Here is a 23,501-nt window from a genome sequence, read left to right on the forward strand (position 1 = left end):
CACGATAGTAGTTAGAAGGTGAGGTGTGTGTGGAAAATCCCAGGACATAGTCACAAAGGCCAAACTCAAAACAGTTGTCACTGACTTGTTGGATATTCGTTTCCCATTTAACAACTAAAGCCTTGCACAAAGTAAATCACCTCACACACTGGAAATCTACAATGGATTCACAAAAGTCTACTGAGAATGCGTAAATGTCCAAACGGTAAGTGAACCCAAACTCAGACTTTCCAAGAGTCAGTTGAGAATTCTACCGTGACCAGAGATTGGCTGTTAGCCTGACAATCTAAACACATATTTCTTCTTCAGGGGTTGCATACTTGTCAAAATGACTTGTTCAAACGTTCCTGCATTCCCGCGGAATTGAACACGGGCCTCCCGCGTGGCAGGCGAGAATTCTACCACCGAAAAAGCAATGCCTTGCAACGCTGAAAAAACCCTGACGGCTAGAAATCGTATAAAAAAGCTTTAATTCAAAGCATATTTTCCGCTTTCTGGGCTCAGAGACATTGTACACACTAATAAAATACTTGTTTTCTCCCCGTCGGGAATCGAGGTAACCCCGTCTCCCGCGTGACAGACGGGGATACTCACCACAATACTAACGAGGAGCAGGTGGGTTGGTTAAATGAAAAAATGTGGAGCATTGGATACTATCCCTAAATTTGGAGAGTTGGGTGTTAACCCTTCCAACAAAATCATCTGTAGAGACTGAATGGTTAGAGCTAGAGACTACTATGACCCATCTATGGAAAGCTGAGACCCTCACGGACACGTACGTGTAGTCGATTTTGCTCTATACCGCTCACAAGCCACACGATAGTAGTTAGAAGGTGAGGTGTGTGTGGAAAATCCCAGGACATAGTCACAAAGGCCAAACTCAAAACAGTTGTCACTGACTTGTTGGATATTCGTTTCCCATTTAACAACTAAAGCCTTGCACAAAGTAAATCACCTCACACACTGGAAATCTACAATGGATTCACAAAAGTCTACTGAGAATGCGTAAATGTCCAAACGGTAAGTGAACCCAAACTCAGACTTTCCAAGAGTCAGTTGAGAATTCTACCGTGACCAGAGATTGCTGTTAGCCTGACAATCTAAACACATATTTCTTCTTCAGGGGTTGCATACTTGTCAAAATGACTTGTTCAAACGTTCCTGCATTCCCCGGAATTGAACACGGGCCTCCCGCGTGGCAGGCGAGAATTCTACCACCGAAAAAGCAATGCCTTGCAACGCTGAAAAAACCCTGACGGCTAGAAATCGTATAAAAAAGCTTTAATTCAAAGCATATTTTCCGCTTTCTGGGCTCAGAGACATTGTACACACTAATAAAATAATTGTTTTTCCCCGTCGGGGAATTGAACCCCGGTCTCCCGCGTGACAGACGGGGATACTCACCACAATACTAACGAGGAGCAGGTGGGTTGGTTAAATGAAAAAATGTGGAGCATTGGATACTATCCCTAAATTTGGAGAGTTGGGTGTTAACCCTTCCAACAAAATCATCTGTAGAGACTGAATGGTTAGAGCTAGAGACTACTATGACCCATCTATGGAAAGCTGAGACCCTCGCGGACACGTACATGTAGTCGATTTTGCTCTATACCGCTCACAAGCCACACGATAGTAGTTAGAAGGTGAGGTGTGTGTGGAAAATCCCAGGACATAGTCACAAAGGCCAAACTCAAAACAGTTGTCACTGACTTGTTGGATATTCGTTTCCCATTTAACAACTAAAGCCTTGCACAAAGTAAATCACCTCACACACTGGAAATCTACAATGGATTCACAAAAGTCTACTGAGAATGCGTAAATGTCCAAACGGTAAGTGAACCCAAACTCAGACTTTCCAAGAGTCAGTTGAGAATTCTACCGTGACCAGAGATTGCTCTTAGCCTGACAATCTAAACACATATTTCTTCTTCAGGGGTTGCATACTTGTCAAAATGACTTGTTCAAACGTTCCTGCATTCCCCGGAATTGAACACGGGCCTCCGCGTGGCAGGCGAGAATTCTACCACCGAAAAAGCAATGCCTTGCAACGCTGAAAAAACCCTGACGGCTAGAAATCGTATAAAAAAAGCTTTAATTCAAAGCATATTTTCCGCTTTCTGGGCTCAGAGACATTGTACACACTAATAAAATAATTGTTTTTCTCCCGTCGGGGAATTGAACCCCGGTCTCCGCGTGACAGACGGGGATACTCACCACAATACTAACGAGGAGCAGGTGGGTTGGTTAAATGAAAAATGTGGAGCATTGGATACTATCCCTAAATTTGGAGAGTTGGGTGTTAACCCTTCCAACAAAATCATCTGTAGAGACTGAATGGTTAGAGCTAGAGACTACTATGACCCATCTATGGAAAGCTGAGACCCTCGCGGACACGTACATGTAGTCGATTTTGCTCTATACCGCTCACAAGCCACACGATAGTAGTTAGAAGGTGAGGTGTGTGTGGAAAATCCCAGGACATAGTCACACAAGGCCAAACTCAAAACAGTTGTCACTGACTTGTTGGATATTCGTTTCCCATTTAACAACTAAAGCCTTGCACAAAGTAAATCACCTCACACACTGGAAATCTACAATGGATTCACAAAAGTCTACTGAGAATGCGTAAATGTCCAAACGGTAAGTGAACCCAAACTCAGACTTTCCAAGAGTCAGTTGAGAATTCTACCGTGACCAGAGATTGCTGTTAGCCTGACAATCTAAACACATATTTCTTCTTCAGGGGTTGCATACTTGTCAAAATGACTTGTTCAAACGTTCCTGCATTCCCCCGGAATTGAACACGGGCCTCTCGCGTGGCAGGCGAGAATTCTACCACGACAAGCAATGCCTTGCAACGCTGAAAAAACCCTGACGGCTAGAAATCGTATAAAAAGCTTTAATTCAAAGCGCATTTTCCCGCTTTCTGGGCTCAGAGACATTGTACACACTAATATAATAAGTGTTTCTTCCCCCGTCGGGGAATTGAACCCCGGTCTCCCGCGTGACAGACGGGGATACTCACCACAATACTAACGAGGAGCAGGTGGGTTGGTTAAATGAAAAAATGTGGAGCATTGGATACTATCCCTAAATTTGGAGAGTTGGGTGTTAACCCTTCCAACAAAATCATCTGTAGAGACTGAATGGTTAGAGCTAGAGACTACTATGACCCATCTATGGAAAGCTGAGACCCTCGCGGACATGTACATGTAGTCGATTTTGCTCTATACCGCTCTCAAGCCACACGATAGTAGTTAGAAGGTGAGGTGTGTGTGGAAAATCCCAGGACATAGTCACAAAGGCCAAACTCAAAACAGTTGTCACTGACTTGTTGGATATTCGTTTCCCATTTAACAACTAAAGCCTTGCACAAAGTAAATCACCTCACACACTGGAAATCTACAATGGATTCACAAAAGTCTACTGAGAATGCGTAAATGTCCAAACGGTAAGTGAACCCAAACTCAGACTTTCCAAGAGTCAGTTGAGAATTCTACCGTGACCAGAGATTGCTCTGTTAGCCTGACAATCTAAACACATATTTCTTCTTCAGGGGTTGCATACTTGTCAAAATGACTTGTTCAAACGTTCCTGCATTCCCGGAATTGAACACGGGCCTCCCGCGTGGCAGGCGAGAATTCTACCACCGAAAAAGCAATGCCTTGCAACGCTGAAAAAACCCCATGGCTAGAAATCGTATAAAAAGCTTTAATTCAAAGCATATTTTCCGCTTTCTGGGCTCAGAGACATTGTACACACTAATAAAATAACTGTTTTCTCCCGTCGGGGAATTGAACCCCGGTCTCCCGCGTGACAGACGGGGATACTCACCACAATACTAACGAGGAGCAGGTGGGTTGGTTAAATGAAAAAATGTGGAGCATTGGATACTATCCCTAAATTTGGAGAGTTGGGTGTTAACCCTTCCAACAAAATCATCTGTAGAGACTGAATGGTTAGAGCTAGAGACTACTATGACCCATCTATGGAAAGCTGAGACCCTCGCGGACACGTACATGTAGTCGATTTTGCTCTATACCGCTCACAAGCCACACGATAGTAGTTAGAAGGTGAGGTGTGTGTGGAAAATCCCAGGACATAGTCACAAAGGCCAAACTCAAAACAGTTGTCACTGACTTGTTGGATATTCGTTTCCCATTTAACAACTAAAGCCTTGCACAAAGTAAATCACCTCACACACTGGAAATCTACAATGGATTCACAAAAGTCTACTGAGAATGCGTAAATGTCCAAACGGTAAGTGAACCCAAACTCAGACTTTCCAAGAGTCAGTTGAGAATTCTACCGTGACCAGAGATTGCTGTTAGCCTGACAATCTAAACACATATTTCTTCTTCAGGGGTTGCATACTTGTCAAAATGACTTGTTCAAACGTTCCTGCATTCCCCGGAATTGAACACGCGGGCTCCCGTGTGGCAGGCGAGAATTCTACCACCGAAAAAGCAATGCCTTGCAACGCTGAAAAACCCTGACGGCTAGAAATCGTATAAAAAAGCTTTAATTCAAAGCATATTTTCCGCTTTCTGGGCTCAGAGACATTGTACACACTAATAAAATAATTTTGTTTTCTCCCGTCGGTGAATTGAACCGGTCTCCCGCGTGACAGACGGGGATACTCACCACAATACTAACGAGGAGCAGGTGGGTTGGTTAAATGAAAAAATGTGGAGCATTGGATACTATCCCTAAATTTGGAGAGTTGGGTGTTAACCCTTCCAACAAAATCATCTGTAGAGACTGAATGGTTAGAGCTAGAGACTACTATGACCCATCTATGGAAAGCTGAGACCCTCGCGGACACGTACATGTAGTCGATTTTGCTCTATACCGCTCTACAAGCCACACGATAGTAGTTAGAAGGTGAGGTGTGTGTGGAAAATCCCAGGACATAGTCACAAAGGGCCAAACTCAAAACAGTTGTCACTGACTTGTTGGATATTCGTTTCCCATTTAACAACTAAAGCCTTGCACAAAGTAAATCACCTCACACACTGGAAATCTACAATGGATTCACAAAAGTCTACTGAGAATGCGTAAATGTCCAAACGGTAAGTGAACCCAAACTCAGACTTTCCAAGAGTCAGTTGAGAATTCTACCGTGACCAGAGATTGCTCTTAGCCTGACAATCTAAACACATATTTCTTCTTCAGGGGTTGCATACTTGTCAAAATGACTTGTTCAAACGTTCCTGCATTCCCCCGGAATTGAACACGGGGCCTCCGGTGGCAGGGGCGAGAATTCTACCACCGAAAAAGCAATGCCTTGCAACGCTGAAAAAACCTCTGACGGCTAGAAATCGTATAAAAAAGCTTTAATTCAAAGCATATTTTCCGCTTTCTGGGCTCAGAGACATTGTACACACTAATAAAATAACTTTTGTTTTCTCCCCGTCGGGGAATTGAACCCCCGGTCTCCCGCGTGACAGACGGGGATACTCACCACAATACTAACGAGGAGCAGGTGGGTTGGTTAAATGAAAAAATGTGGAGCATTGGATACTATCCCTAAATTTGGAGAGTTGGGTGTTAACCCTTCCAACAAAATCATCTGTAGAGACTGAATGGTTAGAGCTAGAGACTACTATGACCCATCTATGGAAAGCTGAGGCCCTCGCGGACACGTACATGTAGTCGATTTTGCTCTATACCGCTCACAAGCCACACGATAGTAGTTAGAAGGTGAGGTGTGTGTGGAAAATCCCAGGACATAGTCACAAAGGCCAAACTCAAAACAGTTGTCACTGACTTGTTGGATATTCGTTTCCCATTTAACAACTAAAGCCTTGCACAAAGTAAATCACCTCACACACTGGAAATCTACAATGGATTCACAAAAGTCTACTGAGAATGCGTAAATGTCCAAACGGTAAGTGAACCCAAACTCAGACTTTCCAAGAGTCAGTTGAGAATTCTACCGTGACCAGAGATTGCCGTTAGCCTGACAATCTAAACACATATTTCTTCTTCAGGGGTTGCATACTTGTCAAAATGACTTGTTCAAACGTTCCTGCATTCCCCGGAATTGAACACGGGCCTCCGGCGTGGCCAGCGAGAATTCTACCACCGAAAAAGCAATGCTTTGCAACGCTGAAAAAACCCTGACGGCTAGAAATCGTATAAAAAGCTTTAATTCAAAGCATATTTTCCGCTTTCTGGGCTCAGAGACATTGTACACACTAATAAAATAACTGTTTTCTCCCCGTCGGGGAATTGAACCCCGGTCTCCCGCGTGACAGACGGGGATACTCACCACAATACTAACGAGGAGCAGGTGGGTTGGTTAAATGAAAAATGTGGAGCATTGGATACTATCCCTAAATTTGGAGAGTTGGGTGTTAACCCTTCCAACAAAATCATCTGTAGAGACTGAATGGTTAGAGCTAGAGACTACTATGACCCATCTATGGAAAGCTGAGACCTCGAGGACACGTACATGTAGTCGATTTTGCTCTATACCGCTCACAAGCCACACGATAGTAGTTAGAAGGTGAGGTGTGTGTGGAAAATCCCAGGACATAGTCACAAAGGCCAAACTCAAAACAGTTGTCACTGACTTGTTGGATATTCGTTTCCCATTTAACAACTAAAGCCTTGCACAAAGTAAATCACCTCACACACTGGAAATCTACAATGGATTCACAAAAGTCTACTGAGAATGCGTAAATGTCCAAACGGTAAAAGGAACCCAAACTCAGACTTTCCAAGAGTCAGTTGAGAATTCTACCGTGACCAGAGATTGCTGTTAGCCTGACAATCTAAACACATATTTCTTCTTCAGGGGTTGCATACTTGTCAAAATGACTTGTTCAAACGTTCCTGCATTGGCCCGGAATTGAACACGGGCCTCCGCGGGGCAGGCGAGAATTCTACCACCGACAAAGCAATGCCTTGCAACGCTGAAAAAACCCCTGACGGCTAGAAATCGTATAAAAAAGTTTAATTCAAAGCATATTTTCCGCTTTCTGGGCTCAGAGACATTGTACACACTAATAAAGTACTTGTTTTCTTCCCGTCGGGGAATTGAACCCCGGTCTCCCGCGTGACAGACGGGGATACTCACCACAATACTAACGAGGAGCAGGTGGGGTTGGTTAAATGAAAAATGTGGAGCATTGGATACTATCCCTAAATTTGGAGAGTTGGGTGTTAACCCTTCAAACAAAATCATCTGTAGAGACTGAATGGTTAGAGCTAGAGACTACTATGACCCATCTATGGAAAGCTGAGACCCTCACGGACACGTACGTGTAGTCGATTTTGCTCTATACCGCTCACAAGCCACACGATAGTAGTTAGAAGGTGAGGTGTGTGTGGAAAATCCCAGGACATAGTCACAAAGGCCAAACTCAAAACAGTTGTCACTGACTTGTTGGATATTCGTTTCCCATTTAACAAACTAAAGCCTAAAAGAATCACCTTACACAATGTAAATCATATGACCAAAGTCTACAATGGATTCACAAAAGTCTACTGAGAATGCGTAAAGTACCACGGTAAGGAACCCAAACTCAGACTTTTCAAGAGTCAGTTGAGAATTCTACCGTGACCAGAGATTTTGCTCTTAGCCTGACAATCTAAACACATATTTCTTCTTCAGGGGTTGCATACTTGTCAAAATGACTTGTTCAAACGTTCCTGCATTCCCGGAATTGAACACGGGCCTCCCGTGTGGCAGGCGAGAATTCTACCACCGAAAAAGCAATGCCTTGCAACGCTGAAAAAACCCTGACGGCTAGAAATCGTATAAAAAAGCTTTAATTCAAAGCATATTTTCCGCTTTCTGGGCTCAGAGACATTGTACACACTAATAAAATAATTGTTTTCTCCCGTCTGGGAATTGAACCCCGGTCTCCGCGGTGACAGACGGGGATACTCACCACAATACTAACGAGGAGCAGGTGGGTTTGGTTAAATGAAAAATGTGGAGCATTGGATACTATCCCTAAATTTGGAGAGTTGGGTGTTAACCCTTCCAACAAAATCATCTGTAGAGACTGAATGGTTAGAGCTAGAGACTACTATGACCCATCTATGGAAAGCTGAGACCCTCGCGGACACGTACATGTAGTCGATTTTGCTCTATACCGCTCACAAGCCACACGATAGTAGTTAGAAGGTGAGGTGTGTGTGGAAAATCCCAGGACATAGTCACAAAGGCCAAACTCAAAACAGTTGTCACTGACTTGTTGGATATTCGTTTCCCATTTAACAACTAAAGCCTTGCACAAAGTAAATCACCTCACACACTGGAAATCTACAATGGATTCACAAAAGTCTACTGAGAATGCGTAAATGTCCAAACGGTAAGTGAACCCAAACTCAGACTTTCCAAGAGTCAGTTGAGAATTCTACCGTGACCAGAGATTGCTCTTAGCCTGACAATCTAAACACATATTTCTTCTTCAGGGGTTGCATACTTGTCAAAATGACTTGTTCAAACGTTCCTGCATTCCCCGGAATTGAACACGGGCCTCCCGCGTGGCAGGCGAGAATTCTACCACCGAAAAAGCAATGCCTTGCAACGCTGAAAAACCCTGACGGCTAGAAATCGTATAAAAAAGCTTTAATTCAAAGCATATTTTCCGCTTTCTGGGCTCAGAGACATTGTACACACTAATAAAATAATTTGTTTTCTCCCCGTCGGGAATTGAACCCCGGTCTCCGCGTGACAGACGGGGATACTCACCACAATACTAACGAGGAGCAGGTGGGTTGGTTAAATGAAAAAATGTGGAGCATTGGATACTATCCCTAAATTTGGAGAGTTGGGTGTTAACCCTTCCAACAAAATCATCTGTAGAGACTGAATGGTTAGAGCTAGAGACTACTATGACCCATCTATGGAAAGCTGAGACCCTCGCGGACACGTACATGTAGTCGATTTTGCTCTATACCCCTCACAAGCCACACGATAGTAGTTAGAAGGTGAGGTGTGTGTGGAAAATCCCAGGACATAGTCACAAAGGCCAAACTCAAAACAGTTGTCACTGACTTGTTGGATATTCGTTTCCCATTTAACAACTAAAGCCTTGCACAAAGTAAATCACCTCACACACTGGAAATCTACAATGGATTCACAAAAGTCTACTGAGAATGCGTAAATGTCCAAACGGTAAGTGAACCCAAACTCAGACTTTCCAAGAGTCAGTTGAGAATTCTACCGTGACCAGAGATTGCTCTTAGCCTGACAATCTAAACACATATTTCTTCTTCAGGGGTTGCATACTTGTCAAAATGACTTGTTCAAACGTTCCTGCATTCCCCGGAATTGAACACGGGCCTCCGCGTGGCGCGCGAGAATTCTACCACCGAAAAAGCAATGCCTTGCAACGCTGAAAAAACCTGACGGCTAGAAATCGTATAAAAAGCTTTAATTCAAAGCATATTTTCCGCTTTCTGGGCTCAGAGACATTGTACACACTAATAAAATAGGTGTTTTCTCCCCGTCGGGGAATTGAACCCCGGTCTCCCGCGTGACAGACGGGGATACTCACCACTATACTAACGAGGAGCAGGTGGGTTGGTTAAATGAAAAAATGTGGAGCATTGGATACTATCCCTAAATTTGGAGTGAGTTGGGTGTTAACCCTTCCAACAAAATCATCTGTAGAGACTGAATGGTTAGAGCTAGAGACTACTATGACCCATCTATGGAAAGCTGAGACCCTCGCGGACACGTACATGTAGTCGATTTTGCTCTATACCGCTCACAAGCCACACGATAGTAGTTAGAAGGTGAGGTGTGTGTGGAAAATCCCAGGACATAGTCACAAGGCCAAACTCAAAACAGTTGTCACTGACTTGTTGGATATTCGTTTCCCATTTAACAACTAAAGCCTTGCACAAAGTAAATCACCTCACACACTGGAAATCTACAATGGATTCACAAAAGTCTACTGAGAATGCGTAAATGTCCAAACGGTAAGTGAACCCAAACTCAGACTTTCCAAGAGTCAGTTGAGAATTCTACCGTGACCAGAGATTGCTGTTAGCCTGACAATCTAAACACATATTTCTTCTTCAGGGGTTGCATACTTGTCAAAATGACTTGTTCAAACGTTCTCCCCGGAATTGGCCGAATTCACGCTCCGCGGGCGCGAGAATTCTACCACCGAAAAAGCAATGCCTTGCAACGCTGAAAAAACCCTGACGGCTAGAAATCGTATAAAAAGCTTTAATTCAAAGCATATTTTCCGCTTTCTGGGCTCAGAGACATTGTACACACTAATAAAATAATTGTTTTCTCCCCGTCGGGAATTGAACCCCGGTCTCCCGCGTGACAGACGGGGAATATACCCACAATACTAACGAGGAGCAGGTGGGTTGGTTAAATGAGAAAATGTGGAGCATTGGATACTATCCCCTAAATTTGGAGAGTTGGGTGTTAACCCTTCCAACAAAATCATCTGTAGAGACTGAATGGTTAGAGCTAGAGACTACTATGACCCATCTATGGAAAGCTGAGACCCTCGCGGACGGACACGTACATGTAGTCGATTTTGCTCTATACCGCTCACAAGCCACACGATAGTAGTTAGAAGGTGAGGTGTGTGTGGAAAATCCCAGGACATAGTCACAAAGGCCAAACTCAAAACAGTTGTCACTGACTTGTTGGATATTCGTTTCCCATTTAACAACTAAAGCCTTGCACAAAGTAAATCACCTCACACACTGGAAATCTACAATGGATTCACAAAAGTCTACTGAGAATGCGTAAATGTCCAAACGGTAAGTGAACCCAAACTCAGACTTTCCAAGAGTCAGTTGAGAATTCTACCGTGACCAGAGATTGCTCTTAGCCTGACAATCTAAACACATATTTCTTCTTCAGGGGTTGCATACTTGTCAAAATGACTTGTTCAAACCGTTTCGCCATTCCCGGAATTGAAACGGGCCTCCGCGTGGCAGGCGCGAGAATTCTACCACCGAAAAAGCAATGCCTTGCAACGCTGAAAAAACCCTGACGGCTAGAAATCGTAAAAAAAGCTTTAATTCAAAAGCATATTTTCCGCTTTCTGGGCTCAGAGACATTGTACACACTAATAAAATACGGTGTTTCTCCCGTCGAGAAATTGAACCCCGGTCTCCCGCGTGACAGACGGGGATACTCACCACTATACTAACGAGGAGCAGGTGGGTTGGTTAAATGAAAAAATGTGGAGCATTGGATACTATCCCTAAATTTGGAGAGTTGGGTGTTAACCCTTCCAACAAAATCATCTGTAGAGACTGAATGGTTAGAGCTAGAGACTACTATGACCCGTCTATGGAAAGCTGAGACCCTCACGGACACGTACGTGTAGTCGATTTTGCTCTATACCGCTCACAAGCCACACGATAGTAGTTAGAAGGTGAGGTGTGTGTGGAAAATCCCAGGACATAGTCACAAAGGCCAAACTCAAAACAGTTGTCACTGACTTGTTGGATATTCGTTTCCCATTTAACAACTAAAGCCTTGCACAAAGTAAATCACCTCACACACTGGAAATCTACAATGGATTCACAAAAGTCTACTGAGAATGCGTAAATGTCCAAACGGTAAGTGAACCCAAACTCAGACTTTCCAAGAGTCAGTTGAGAATTCTACCGTGACCAGAGATTGCTGTTAGCCTGACAATCTAAACACATATTTCTTCTTCAGGGGTTGCATACTTGTCAAAATGACTTGTTCAAACGTTCCCGCATTCCCCGGAATTGAACACGGGCCTCCGCGTGGCAGGCGAGAATTCTACCACCGAAAAAGCAATGCCTTGCGACGCTGAAAAAACCCTGACGGCTAGAAATCGTATAAAAAAGCTTTAATTCAAAGCATATTTTCCGCTTTCTGGGGTGACAGACATTGTACACACTAATAAAATAGTGTTTTCTCCCGTCGGGGAATTGAACCCCGGTCTCCCGCGTGACAGACGGGGATACTCACCACAATACTAACGAGGAGCAGGTGGGTTGGTTAAATGAAAAATGTGGAGCATTGGATACTATCCCTAAATTTGGAGAGTTGGGTGTTAACCCTTCCAACAAAATCATCTGTAGAGACTGAATGGTTAGAGCTAGAGACTACTATGACCCATCTATGGAAAGCTGAGACCCTCAGCGGACACGTACGTGTAGTCGATTTTGCTCTATACCGCTCGCAAGCCACACGATAGTAGTTAGAAGGTGAGGTGTGTGTGGAAAATCCCAGGACATAGTCACAAAGGCCAAACTCAAAACAGTTGTCACTGACTTGTTGGATATTCGTTTCCCATTTAACAACTAAAGCCTTGCACAAAGTAAATCACCTCACACGCTGGAAATCTACAATGGATTCACAAAAGTCTACTGAGAATGCGTAAATGTCCAAACGGTAAGTGAACCCAAACTCAGACTTTCCAAGAGTCAGTTGAGAATTCTACCGTGACCAGAGATTGCTGTTAGCCTGACAATCTAAACACATATTTCTTCCTCAGGGTTGCATACTTGTCAAAATGACTTGTTCAAACGTTCGTGCATTCCCGGAATTGAACACGGGCCTCCCGCGTGGCAGGCGAGAATTCTACCACCGAAAAAGCAATGCCTTGCAACGAAACTGAAAAAACCGACGGCTAGAAATCGTATAAAAAGCTTTAATTCAAAGCATATTTTCCGCTTTCTGGGCTCAGAGACATTGTACCACTAATAAAATAATTGTTTTCTCCCGTCAGGAATTGAACCCCGGTCTCCCGCGTGACAGACGGGGATACTCACCACAATACTAACGAGGAGCAGGTGGGTTGGTTATTTGAAAAATGTGGAGCATTGGATACTATCCCTAAATTTGGAGAGTTGGGTGTTAACCCTTCCAACAAAATCATCTGTAGAGACTGAATGGTTAGAGCTAGAGACTACTATGACCCATCTATGGAAAGCTGAGACCCTCGCGGACACGTCGATGTAGTCGATTTCGCTCTATAGCTCGCAAGCCACACGATAGTAGTTAGAAGGTGAGGTGTGTGTGAAAATCCCAGGACATAGTCACAAAGGCCAAACTCAAAACAGTTGTCACTGACTTGTTGGATATTCGTTTCCCATTTAACAACTAAAGCCTTGCACAAAGTAAATCACCTCACACACTGGAAATCTACAATGGATTCACAAAAGTCTACTGAGAATGCGTAAATGTCCAAACGGTAAGTGAACCCAAACTCAGACTTTCCAAGAGTCAGTTGAGAATTCTACCGTGACCAGAGATTGTCTGTGGCCTGGACAATCTAAACACATATTTCTTCTTCAGGGTTGCATACTTGTCAAAATGACTTGTTCAAACGTTCCTGCATTCCGCGGAATTGAACACGGGCGTCCAGCGTGGCAGGCGAAGAATTCTACCACCGAAAAGCAATGCCTTTGCAACGCTGAAAAAACCCTGACGGCTAGAAATCGTATAAAAAGCTTTAATTCAAAGCATATTTTCCGCTTTCTGGGCTCAGAGACATTGTACACACTAATAAAATACTTGTCTTTCCTCCCGTCGGGAATTAAGCCCCGGTCTCCCGCGTGACAGACGGGGATACTCACCACAATACTAACGAGGAGCAGGTGGGTTGGTTAAATGAAAAATGTGGAGCATTGGATACTATCCCTAAATTTGGAGAGTTGGGTGTTAACCCTCCAACAAAATCATCTGTAGAGACTGAATGGTTAGAGCTAGAGACTACTATGACCCATCTATGGAAAGCTGAGACCCTCACGGACACGTACGTTAGTCGATTTTGCTCTATACCGCTCACAAGCCACACGATAGTAGTTAGAAGGTGAGGGTGTGTGGAAAATCCCAGGACATAGTCACAAAGGCCAAACTCAAAACAGTTGTCACTGACTTGTTGGATATTCGTTTCCCATTTAACAACTAAAGCCTTGCACAAAGTAAATCACCTCCAGGAAATCTACAATGGATTCACAAAGTCTACTGAGAATGCGTAAATGTCCAAACGGTAAGTGAACCCAAACTCAGACTTTTCAAGAGTCAGTTGAGAATTCTACCGTGACCAGAGATTGCTGTTAGCCTGACAATCTAAACACATATTTCTTCGGGGTTGCATACTTGTCAAAATGACTTGTTCAAACGTTCCTGCATTCCCGGAATTGAACACGGGCCTCCGCGGGGCGGGAGGGAATTCTACCACCGAAAAAAGATGCCTTGCAACGCTGAAATAACTTGACGAAAATCGTAAAAAGCTTTAATTCAAAGCATATTTTCCGCTTTCTGGCTCAGAGACATTGTACCACACTAATAAAATACTGTTTTCCCTCCCCGTCGGGAATTGAACCCGGTCTCCCGCGTGACAGACGGGGATACTCACCACAATACTAACGAGGAGCGGTGGGTTGGTTAAATGGAAAAAATGTGGAGCATTGGATACTATCCCTAAATTTGGAGAGTTGGGGTTTAGCCCTTCCAACAAAAACATCTGTAGAGACTGAATGGTTAGAGCTAGAGACTACTATGACCCATCTATGGAAAGCTGAGACCCCCGCGGACGCGACGTACGTGTAGTCGATTTTGCTCTATACCGCTCACAAGCCACACATAGTAGTTAGAAGGTGAGGTGTGTGTGGAAAATCCCAGGACATAGTCACAAAGGCCAAACTCAAAACAGTTGTCACTGACTTGTTGGATATTCGTTTCCCATTTAACAACTAAAGCCTTGCACAAAGTAAATCACCTCACACACTGGAAATCTACAATGGATTCACAAAAGTCTACTGAGAATGCGTAAATGTCCAAACGGTAAGTGAACCCAAACTCAGACTTTCAAAGAGTCAGTTGAGAATTCTACCGTGACCAGAGATTGCTTCGGCCTGACAATCTAAACACATATTTCTTCCTCAGGGGTTGCATACTTGTCAAAATGACTTGTTCAAACCGTTTCCTGCATTCGGCGAATCGTGAACACGGGCCTCCGGTGGCGTCGAGAATTCTACCGACCGAAAGAGCAATGCCTAACGCTGCTGAAAAAACCCTGACGGCTAGAAATGGTATAAAAAGCTTTAATTCAAAGCATATTTTCCGCTTTCTGGGCTCAGAGACATTGTACACACTAATAAATAATTGTTTTCTCTCCCGTCGGGAATTGAACCCCGGTCTCCCGTGACAGACGGGGATACTCACCACTATACTAACGAGGAGCAGGGTGGTTTGTTAAATGAAAAATGTGGAGCATTGGATACTATCCCTAAATTTGGAGAGTTGGGTGTTAACCCTTCCAACAAAATCATCTGTAGAGACTGAATGGTTAGAGCTAGAGACTACTATGACCCATCTATGGAAAGCTGAGACCCTCACGGGACACGTCACGTGTAGTCGATTTTGCTCTATACCGCTCACAAGCCACACGATAGTAGTTAGAAGGTGAGGTGTGTGTGGAAAATCCCAGGACATAGTCACAAAGGCCAAACTCAAAACAGTTGTCACTGACTTGTTGGATATTCGTTTCCCATTTAACAACTAAAGCCTTGCACAAAGTAAATCACCTCACACACTGGAAATCTACAATGGATTCACAAAAGTCTACTGAGAATGCGTAAATGTCCAAGCGGTAAGTGAACCCAAACTCAGACTTTTCAAGAGTCAGTTGAGAATTCTACCTGACCAGAGATTGCTGTTACGCCTGGCCAATCTAAACAAATATTTCTTCTTCAGGGGTTGCATACTTGTCAAAATGACTTGTTCAAACGTTCCTGCATTGCCCGGAATCGAAACACGGGCCTCCGTGGCGTGGCGAGAATCTACCACCGGAAAAAGCAATGCCTTGCAACGCTGAAAAAACCCTGACGGCTAGAAATCCGGTATAAAAGCTTTAATTCAAAGCATATTTCCGCTTTTTGGGGCTCAGAGACATTGTACACACTAATAAAATCCATGTTTTCGCCCGTCGGAAATTGAACCCGGTCTCCGCGTGACGACGGGATACTCACCACAATACTAACGAGGAGCAGGTGGGTTGGTTAAATGAAAAAATGTGGAGCATTGGATACTATCCTAAATTTGGAGAGTTGGGTGTTAAACCTTCCAACAAAAACATCTGTAGGGACTGAATGGTTAGAGCTAGAGACTACTATGACCCATCTATGGAAAGCTGAGACCCTCGCGGACACGTACATGTAGTCGATTTTGCTCTATACCGCTCACAAGCCACACGATAGTAGTTAGAAGGTGAGTGGTGTGTGGAAAATCCCAGGACATAGTCACAAAGGCCAAACTCAAAACAGTTTGTCGCACTGACTTGTTGGATATTCGTTTCCCATTTAACAACTAAAGCCTTGCACAAAGTAAATCACCTCACACACTGGAAATCTACAATGGATTCACAAAAGTCTACCGAGAATGCGCAAATGTCCAAACGGTAAGTGAACCCAAACTCAGACTTTCAAGAGTCAGTTGAGAATTCTACCGTGACCAGAGATTGCTGTTAGCCTGACAATCTAAACAATTCTTCTTCAGGGGTTGCATACTTGTTCAAAATGACTTAAGTTCGAAATTCCTGCATTGGCGGAATCGAAACGGGCCTCCCGGCGTGGCGAGCGAAAATCTACCACGAAAAGCCATACCTTGCAACGCTGAAAAACCACGCTGAGTCGTATAAAAGCTTTAATTCAAAGCATATTTTCCGCTTTGTGGGCTCAGAGACATTATACCCTAATAAAATAATTGTCTTTCCTCCCCCGTGGAATTGAACCGGTCTCCCGCGTGACAGACGGGGATACTCACCACTATACTAACGAGGAGCAGGTGGGTTGGTTAAATGAAAAATGTGGAGCATTGGATACTATCCCTAATTGGAGAGTTGGGTGTTAACCCTTCCAACAAAATCATCTGTAGAGACTGAATGGTTAGGGGCTAGAGACTACTATGACCCATCTATGGAAAGCTGAGACCCTCATCGGACACGTACATGTAGTCGATTTTGCTCTATACCGTTCAGAAGCCACACGATAGTAGTTAGAAGGTGAGGTGTGTGTGGAAAATCCCAGGACATAGTCACAAAGGCCAAACTCAAAACAGTTGTCACTGACTTGTTGGATATTCGTTTCCCATTTAACAACTAAAGCCTTGCACAAAGTAAATCACCTCACACACTTGGAAATCTACAATGGATTCACAAAAGTCTACTGAGAAATGCGTAAATGTCCAAACGGTAAGTGAACCCAAACTCAGACTTTCCAAGAGTCAGTTGAGAATTCTACCGTGACCAGAGATTGCTGTGGCCTTGGCAATCTAACAAAGAATTCTTCTTCAGGGGTTGCATACTTGTCAAAATGACTTGTTTAAAATTTCCTGCATTCGCGGAATCGAACCCGGGCCTCCCGCGTGGCAGGCGAGAGAATTCTACCCGGACACCAATGCCTTGCAACTGAAAACCCTGACGGCTAGAAATCGTATCAAAAGCTTTATTCAAAGCATATTTCGCTTTGTGGGCTCGGAGACATTGTACACACTAATAAAATCAGTCTTTCCTCCCGTCGTGACGATCTCCCGCGTGACAGACGGGGATACTCTCCACTACTAACGAGGAGCAGGTGGGTTGGTTAAATGAGAAAATGTGGAGCATTGGATACTATCCCTAAATTTGGAGAGTTGGGTGTTAACCCTTCAAACAAAATCATCTGTAGAGACTGAATGGTTAGAGCTAGAGACTACTATGACCCATCTATGGAAAGCTGAGAACCTCACGGACACGTACATGTAGTCGATTTTGCTCTATACCGCTCATAAGCCAACGATAGTAGTTAGAAGGTGAGGTGTGTGTGGAAAATCCCAGGACATAGTCACAAAGGCCAAACTCAAAACAGTTGTCACTGACTTGTTGGATATTCGTTTCCCATTTAACAACTAAAGCCTTGCACAAAGTAAATCACCTCACACACTGGAAATCTACAATGGATTCACAAAGTCTACTGAGAATGCGTAAATGTCCAAACGGTAAGTGAACCCAAACTCAGACTTTCGGAGTCAGTTGAGAATTCTACCATGACCAGAGATTAAGCTGTTAGCCTGACAATCTAAACAGATATTTCTTCTTCAGGGGTTGCATACTTGTCAAAATGACGTTCCATCCCCCGGGAATCGAACCGGGCCTCCCGGCGTGGCGACGAGAATTCTACCCGAGAAAAGCAATGCCTTCGTCTGAAAAAAACCCTACGGCTAGATTCGTATAAAAAAGCTTTAATTCAAAAGCGTATTTTCCGCTTTCTGGTTTCCAGTGACATTGTACCTAATAAAATCGGTCTTTTCCTCCCGTCGGAAATTGAACCCGGGTCTCCCGCGTGACAGCCGGGGATACTCACCACTATCACTATAGCGGAGCAGGTGGGTTGGTTAAATGAAAAATGTGGAGCATTGGATACTATCCCTAAATTTGGAGAGTTGGGTGTTAACCCTTCCAACAAAATCATCTGTAGAGACTGAATGGTTAGAGCTAGAGACTACTATGACCCATCTATGGAAAGCTGAGACCCTCGCGGACACGTACATATAGTCGATTTTGCTCTATACCGCTCACAAGCCACACGATAGTAGTTAGAAGGTGTGGTGTGTGGAAAATCCCAGGACATAGTCACAAAGGCCAAACTCAAAACAGTTGTCACTGACTTGTTGGATATTCGTTTCCCCATTTAAAACTAAAGCCTTGCACAAAGTAAATCACCTCACACACGGGAAATCTACAATGGATTCACAAAAGTCTACTGAGAATGCGATAAATGTCCAAAGGTCAAGTGAACCCAAACTCAGACTTTCCAAGAGTCAGTTGAGAATTCTACTCACGACAGAGATTGCTGTCAGCCTGACAATCTAAACAAGATTATTTCTTCTTCAGGGTTTGCATACTTGTCAAAATGACTTGTTCAAACGTCTGCATTTCACATCGGGATCCTGGCGTAGCGAGGAGAATTCTACCACTGAACAGCAATGCCTTGCTGAAAATGAAGCCCGCTGATATCGTTATCAAAAGCTTTAATTCTAAGCATATTCCGCTTTGTGGTTCAGAGACATTGTACACACTAATAAAATAATTGTTTTCTCCCCGTGGAAATTGAACCCGGTCTCCCGTGACAGCGGGGATACTCACCACTACTACTCGAGGAGCAGGTGGGTTGGTTAAATGAAAAATGTGGAGCATTGGATACTATCCCTAAATTTGGAGAGTGGGTGTTAACCCTTCAAACAAAATCATCTGTAGAGACTGAATGGTTAGAGCTGGGAGACTACTATGACCCATCTATGGAAAGCTGAGACCCTCACGGACACGTACATGTAGTCGATTTTGCCTATACCGCTACTAGCACACGATAGTAGTTAGAGGTGAGGTGTGTGTGGAAAATCCCAGGACATAGTCACAAAGGCCAAACTCAAAACAGTTGTCACTGACTTGTTGGATATTCGTTTCCCATTTAACAACTAAAGCCTTGCACAAAGTAAATCACCTCACACACTGGAAATCTACAATGGATTCACAAAAGTCTACTGAGAATGCGAAGTAATGTCCAAACGGTAAGTGAACCAAACTCAGACTTTTCAAGAGTCAGTTGAGAATTCTGCGACCAGAGATTGCTGTTAGCCTGACAATCTAAAAAAAATTTCCTCAGGGGTTGCATACTTGTCAAATGACTTGTTAAATTCCCTGCTGGCCGGAATCGAACACGGCCCCGCGTGGCAGCGAGAATTCTACACCGAACAAAGCAATGCCTTGCACGTGAAAAAACCTGACTAGAAATCGTATAAAAAAGCTTTAATTCAAAGCATATTTTCCGCGTTTGTGGCTCGAGACATTGTACACACTAATAAAATGTCTTTTCCTCCCCGTGGACTGTTCGCTGAAGACGGGGATACTCACACATACTAACGAGGAGCAGGTGGGGTGGTTAATGAAAATGTGGAGCATTGGATACTATCCTAAAATTTGGAGAGTTGGGTGTTAACCCTTCCCAAACAAAATCATCTGTGAGACTGAATGGTTAGGCTAGAGACTACTATGACCCATCTATGGAAAGCTGAGACCCTCACGACATGTATGTGTAGTCGTTTTGCTCTATACCGCTCTCCAAGCCACACGATAGTAGTTAGAAGGTGAGGGTGTGTCGTGGAAAATCCCAGGACATAGTCACAAAGGCTTCAAAACGAGTTGTCACTGACTTGTTGGATATTCGTTTCCCATTTAACAACTAAAGCCTTGCACAAAGTAAATCACCTCACACACTGGAAATCTACAATGGATTCACAAAAGTCTACTGAGAATGCTAAATGTCCAAATCGGTAAGTGAACCCAACTCAGACTTTCAAGAGTCAGTTGAGAATTCTACCGTGACCAGAGATTGCTGTTAGCCCTGACAATCTAAACACAAATTTCTTCCTCAGGGGTTGCATACTTGTCAAAAATGACTTGTTCAAAATTACTGCATCTCCCGGAATGAACACGGCCTCGCGTGGCAGTGTCAGAATTCTACCACCGAAAAGCAATGCTATGCATCGCTGAAAAAACCCTGACGGCTAGAATGATGTAAAAAGCTTAATCAAAGAATTTTCCGCTTTGTGGGCTCAGAGACATTGTACACCCTAATAAAAATCGGTTTTCTCCCGTCGAGTGAACCCGGCTCCGCAGACAAGTGATACTCATCTCCACTATAACGAGGACAGGTGGGTTTGTTAATGAAAAATGTGGAGCTGATACTATCCCTAAATTTGGAGAGTTGGGTGTTAACCTTCCAACAAAACCATCTGTAGAGACTGAATGGTTAGAGCTAGAGAACTGTATGACCCATCTATGGAAAGCTGAGACCCTCGCGGACACGTACATGTAGTCGATTTTGCTCTATACTCAAAGCCACAGATAGTAGTTAGAAGGTGAGGTGTGTGGAAAATCCCAGGACATAGTCACAAAGGCCAAACTCAAAACAGTTGTCACTGACTTGTTGGATATTCGTTTCCCATTTAACAACTAAAGCCTTGCACAAAGTAAATCACCTCACACACTGGAAATCTACAATGGATTCACAAAAGTCTACTGAGAATGCTAAATGTCCAAAGGTAAGTGAACCCAAACTCGAGACTTTCAGAGTCAGTTGAGAATTCTACCGTGACCAGGTGCTGTGCCGAATTACTGCTCAAATTCTTCTTCAGGGGTTGCATACTTGTCAAAATGCTTGTTCAAACGTTCCTGCATTCCCGAAATCTGAACACGGAAGCCTCGTGGCGAAATTCTACCTAAAAAGCAATGCCTTGCAACGCGAAAAAAACCCTGACGGCTAGAAATCGTATAAAAATCTTTAATTCAAAGCATATTTCCGCTTTCTGGGCTCAGAAATTGTACACCTAATAGAATAATTGTTTTCTCCCGTCCGAGTGAACCCGGGTCTCCGACAGACGGGATACTTCACCACAATACTAACGAGGAGCAGGTGGGTTGGTTAAATGAAAAAATGTGGAACATTGGATACTATCCCTAAATTTGGAGAGTTGGGTGTTAACCCTTCAAACAAAATCATCTTGTAGAGACTGAATGGTTAGAGCTGAGACTACTATGACCCATCTTGGAAAGCTGAGACCCTCACGGACACTGTACGTGTAGTGTTTTGCTCTATACCGCTCACAAGCCACACGATAGTAGTTAGAAGGTGAGGTGTGTGTGGAAAATCCCAGGACATAGTCACAAAGGCCAAACTCAAAACAGTTGTCACTGACTTGTTGGATATTCGTTTCCCATTTAACAACTAAAGCCTTGCTAAAGTAAATCACCTACACACTGGAAATCTACAATGGATTCACAAAAGTCTACTGAGAATGCTAAATGTCCAAACGGTAAGTGAACCCAAACTCAGACTTTCCAAGAGTCAGTTGAGAATTCTACCGTGACCAGAGATTGCTGTTAATCTAAAACAATTTCTTCCTCAGGGGTTGCATACTTGTCAAAATTTTTCTAAAACGTTCCTGCATTCCGGAATTGAACAACCGGCCGTGGCAGGCAAATTCTACCCACCAGAAAAGCAATGCCTTGCAACGCTGAAAAAACCCAGCGGCTGAGAAATCGTATAAAAAGCTTTAATTCAAAGCATATTTCCGCTGTGGCTCGAGAGACATTGTACACCTAATAAAGCAGTGTTTCTTCCGTCGGTGAACGGTCTCCGCGTGACAGGGGGATATCACACAATATAACGAGGAGCAGGTGGGTTGGTTAATTGAAAAAATGTGGGCATTGGATACTATCCCTAAATTTGGAGAGTTGGGTGTTAACCCTTCCAACAAAATCATCTGTGGACTGAATGGTTGAGCTAGAGACTACTATGACCATCTATGAAAGCTGAGACCCTCAACGGACACTCACGTGTAGTGATTTTGCTCTATACGCTCCAAGCTTGCCCACGATAGTAGTTAGAAGGTGAGGTGTGTGTGGAAAATCCCAGGACATGGTCACAAGGCCAAACTCAAAACAGTTGTCACTGACTTTGTTGGATATTCGTTTCCCATTTAACAACTAAAGCCTTGCACAAAGTAAATCACCTCACACACTGGAAATCTACAATGGATTCACAAAAGTCTACTGAGAATATATGTCCAAAGGGTAAGTGAACCACGAAACTCAGACTTTTCAAAGTCAGTTGGGGAATCTCTACCGTGACCAGAATTGCTGTGACAACCGCAATCTCAAACATATCTCTTCTTCGGGTTTACATACTTGTCGAATGACTTGGTTAAACGTTCCTGCATTTTGGGAATCGAACACGGGCCTCCCGGCGTGTGGCAGGCGAGATTCTACCACCGGAAACAGCAATGCCTATGCAATGCTGAAATAAACCCCGGCGATAGAAATCATTATCAAATCTTTAATTCAAAGCCATATTTTCCGCTTTTTTTCTGGGCTCACATTTACACTAATAATCATCTTTCCCCCCGTGGTCAACCCGGTCTCCGTGACAACGGGATATCACTCACTAACTGAGGCAGGTGGGTGGTTCTTTGACAAAATGTGGGCATTGGATATCTAAATTTGGAGAGTTGGTGTTAACCACGCTTTTTTACAGCAAAAACATCTGCAGAGACTGAATGGTTAGAGCTAGAACTGCTGGCATCTATGGAAAATATTGAGATCCTCGCGAGACTATTGCATTACATGCCAGTCAGTATTGCTCTATACCTCTAAACTCACAATAGTAGTTGAGAAAATTGAGGTTGTATTATGGAAAATCCCAGGACATAGTCTGAGGGCCAAACTCAAGACAGTTGTCACTGACGTGGATATTAGACTTTATTTAACAATAAAGCATAAGTAATCACCCTCACACACTGAAATCTACAGCTGGATTCACAAAGTCTGCGAGAATGCATAATGTCCAGTGGTAAGTGGCTTGCAAACTCCAGACTTTCGAAGGTCAGTTATTCTACTGCTGACCAGAGATTGCTGTCGATCTGGCAATTTCAAAAAAATTTCTTCCTCAGTGGTTTGCATACTTATCAAGTCAGCGCGATC

The 23,501-nt window shown here is 43.6% G+C and overlaps 1 non-coding gene across 1 annotated transcript; it reads right to left on the bottom strand.

Moving 5' to 3' along the window:
• Window positions 1-9,463: 9,463 nt before the first annotated feature.
• trnad-guc (transfer RNA aspartic acid (anticodon GUC)) lies at window positions 9,464-9,535 on the bottom strand. The gene has a single exon. It is a non-coding gene; the product is annotated as a tRNA-Asp (tRNA).
• Window positions 9,536-23,501: the final 13,966 nt, after the last annotated feature.

This window comes from Salmo salar, chromosome ssa01 (assembly GCF_905237065.1).
Source record: "Salmo salar chromosome ssa01, Ssal_v3.1, whole genome shotgun sequence".
NCBI classification, from domain to species: Eukaryota; Metazoa; Chordata; class Actinopteri; order Salmoniformes; family Salmonidae; genus Salmo; species Salmo salar.